This window comes from Gopherus flavomarginatus, chromosome 12 (genome assembly GCF_025201925.1).
Source record: "Gopherus flavomarginatus isolate rGopFla2 chromosome 12, rGopFla2.mat.asm, whole genome shotgun sequence".
Classification (NCBI taxonomy): Eukaryota; Metazoa; Chordata; order Testudines; family Testudinidae; genus Gopherus; species Gopherus flavomarginatus.
The window spans coordinates 16,522,499-16,525,532 of record NC_066628.1 but is presented as its reverse complement, the minus strand read 5'-3'; the positions used below and the strand labels follow the sequence as shown (position 1 = coordinate 16,525,532).

The window sequence follows — 3,034 nt, the reverse complement described above, 5'->3', positions numbered from 1 at the left end:
TCTTCTTGAGCAATGACCCAATCTGCTGTAACCCACATACTCACACTCTGCCTTTGCAGAGCACTCAGGCACTAGGGCACAGGACAGCTCTAGGACACTAAGGAGTATGAAATAACTAAATATTCACTGCAGTTAGAGGACTGGAGCTTCGGGAGCCTCAATTCCTACATGAGTGCCCCATTATAGAGCAAGTGTAAGTCTGTCTCTCTCTTTGTGCCCGATGGATTTTTAACTATTTCATACAAAGCTTTAACAGGCCAGAGTGAGAGAGGCCTAGGGTAGGAACTATCTTTTTGTTCTGTGTTTGTACAGCACCTAGCACAAAGGGGCCCTGGTCTATGTCTAGGGCTTCAAAAACAACAAAGTATTTTTAGTTCTGAAGCTTTTCCTTCTCTGTTCCATCCCCTCTGTGGCCAGAAGAAGTATAATTCTATTAACATACTGTCTACCCGCAACAAATAACCAAAACATGTGAATAACTTTTCCTTCCAGTAATTTAAAATGCTCATTAGCAGACATCTCAAGGGAGAATTCACCTGCTGCGTTTGCAGGATAAATAATGGCTTAGCAGAGACGTTCATTTTCTGCTGAGAGATACAAGGCAAAGCAAACCAAGGTTCTCAGCACACCTAGGGTGTTCAGCCAGGAGCATGCAGGTCTCATTATTGCTTTTCACTGCGGTGTGTAGCTACACATACCTTACACGCTGCTGCCAATAATGTGCAGAGTAGACATACCTTGAGACAACTAAAACACATCAAAGGGGTGTAGATAGGAGACAGATGGCAGAACCAGGATCCTGCTCTCTGAAACACTGAGTGAAGTGGTCACATCACAGGTTCCATCATCTTCTATGCCAGCCTTAAGGTAAACAAATCTTTCATACTCAGCGTCACTAAAAATAGATCATTCAGGAAAGGGAAGCAAATGTCATCTTATCCATCCAACCATGCCGATGCAGTTTCCTATCGGATGACCCTGGATCTTTTGCCTGGGTCACTGAAACAATTAGAGTGATGATGGAAACTCAAAGATCCAAGTAGAAGTTGCGGTACTAGAAAATTTGCTACCAGAGTCTTGGTTCTTCACTGAACCAACAGGATGAGAGGCCTTATGGAATATTTATGGAACTACATTGATGCTGCTGCTTGATAAAAATGTATCATCTTCAGATTCTATTGTAAATTGTGTTTTCTTTCCCATAGTTGCACTTCATGGCGAACCCAGGGCAGGGAAATCAAACAGTTCTCACAGATTTCATCCTGCTAGGATTTGGGAATCTCCCTGAGCTGCAAATTCTTCTCTTCTTGCTATTTCTTGCCATCTACATTGTGACGGTGGCTGGGAACATCCTATTGTTGTGCTAGTTGTGACTGATCAGCAACTTCACACCCTCATGTACTTCTTCGTGGGGAACTTGTCCTGCTTGGAGACTTGCTACACCTCCACTATCCTGCCCAGGATGCTGGCCAGTTTCCTGACTGGGAACAGAACCATTTCTGTTAGTGGCTGCCTCACACAATATTATTTCTTTGGTTTCCTGGCAGCTGCAGAGTGCTATCTCCTGGCAGTGATGTCTTATGATAGGTATTTAGCAATATGCAAACCACTGCACTATGCAGTCCTTATGAATGGCAGGTCATGCCTCCCGCTAGCAGTTGGCACTTGGATTAGTTGTTCTCTGGCTATAGACATAACAATATTTTTAAAGCAACAATTAACTTTCTGCGGCCCCAATGAAATTGATCATTTTTTCTGTGACTTCATCTCAGTAATAAAACTCTCCTGCAGTGACACACATATGATGGAGCTTATCACTACCATAATGGCTGCTATATGCGCTCTCCCACCATATCTATTAACCCTGGCAACATACGTCTGTATCATCACCACCATCCTGAGAATCCCTTCCACCTCTGGGAAGAGAAAAGCCTTTTCCACCTACTCCTCTCACCTCATCGTGGTGTCAATTTTCTATGGGACCATAATGATTGTCTACATGCTACCAAAAACTGATACACTGAGAGACCTGAACAAAGTGGTCTCTGTCTTCTACACAGTCATGACTCCCATGGTCAACCCCCTCATATACAGCCTGAGGAACAGAGAGGTCAAAGAGGCCCTAAATTCTCTACTGTCAAAAGGATTCAAACCTTCTTATCATAGTTTGTTCAGTGCATGTGAAACGAGAATGAGCTGGTTTACTGTAATGTGTCTGAGTAACCTCTCTCATTGGCCATCAGGCTTTTTAGGTGAGGTCAGTGGCCATTGTAGCTCACGCTCAGTATTGGAGCTGATATATGTGCTGTTTGGGCACAGGGATCCTGGTAGTTGTGGTTAGATTAGTCTGATATTTATCACTGCTGTTGTGGATTGCTTTAAAACACCTCGTCAATGAGGTACCAAGGCAGAGAGATGACATCTTGTGCTTCCATTATAATACTGCCTGTAATTACATGAGCACACATTGTGTTTTATACTGGGCCCCTTTACCATGGATTGCATCAGATGCTCAATATTTCTTTTTATCCATCTCCTTCAATAAGCCAAGGTAATGGGAGAGGAGGCCCAGGACTCAATAGCTCTGTAAGAACTTGAGCACTGAGGTGGGACAGTATTGAAGAAAGGCTGGTACTGTGATAAAGGCGCAGAGAGACCTGGCTTCTATTCCCTGTTTTGTCACTGGGATCCAAGGAAGCTGACTTCACCTCACTGAACCTGTTTCCTTATCTGTACAATGGAGTTTCTTGCCACACTTGTGTGAATGGCTGATTTGATCCCTTACTGCCCAGGGTACCCTTGTTTTGCAAATTTCCCAACTTCATAGCTCTGAAATCTGATCTGTCAATTATACAGCAGGGAAAGCACATGGTGTCCATTCCTACAGTGCGCTGGGCATTTCCTGTGAAATGCTGAGCACCCACAGCTCTCAGTGAAGCCAATGGGAATTGAGGGCACTCAGCATCCTGTAATGTCAAGTCCCAGGTGAGCATGATTGTGGGTGAACACAGCCTGGTCTGTGACAGCACCTGGC

At 44.2% G+C, this 3,034-nt stretch overlaps 1 pseudogene; it reads left to right on the top strand.

The window, feature by feature from the left end:
• Positions 1 to 1,214: 1,214 nt before the first annotated feature.
• Positions 1,215 to 2,252, top strand: LOC127033201 (olfactory receptor 11A1-like; annotated as a pseudogene).
• Positions 2,253 to 3,034: the final 782 nt, after the last annotated feature.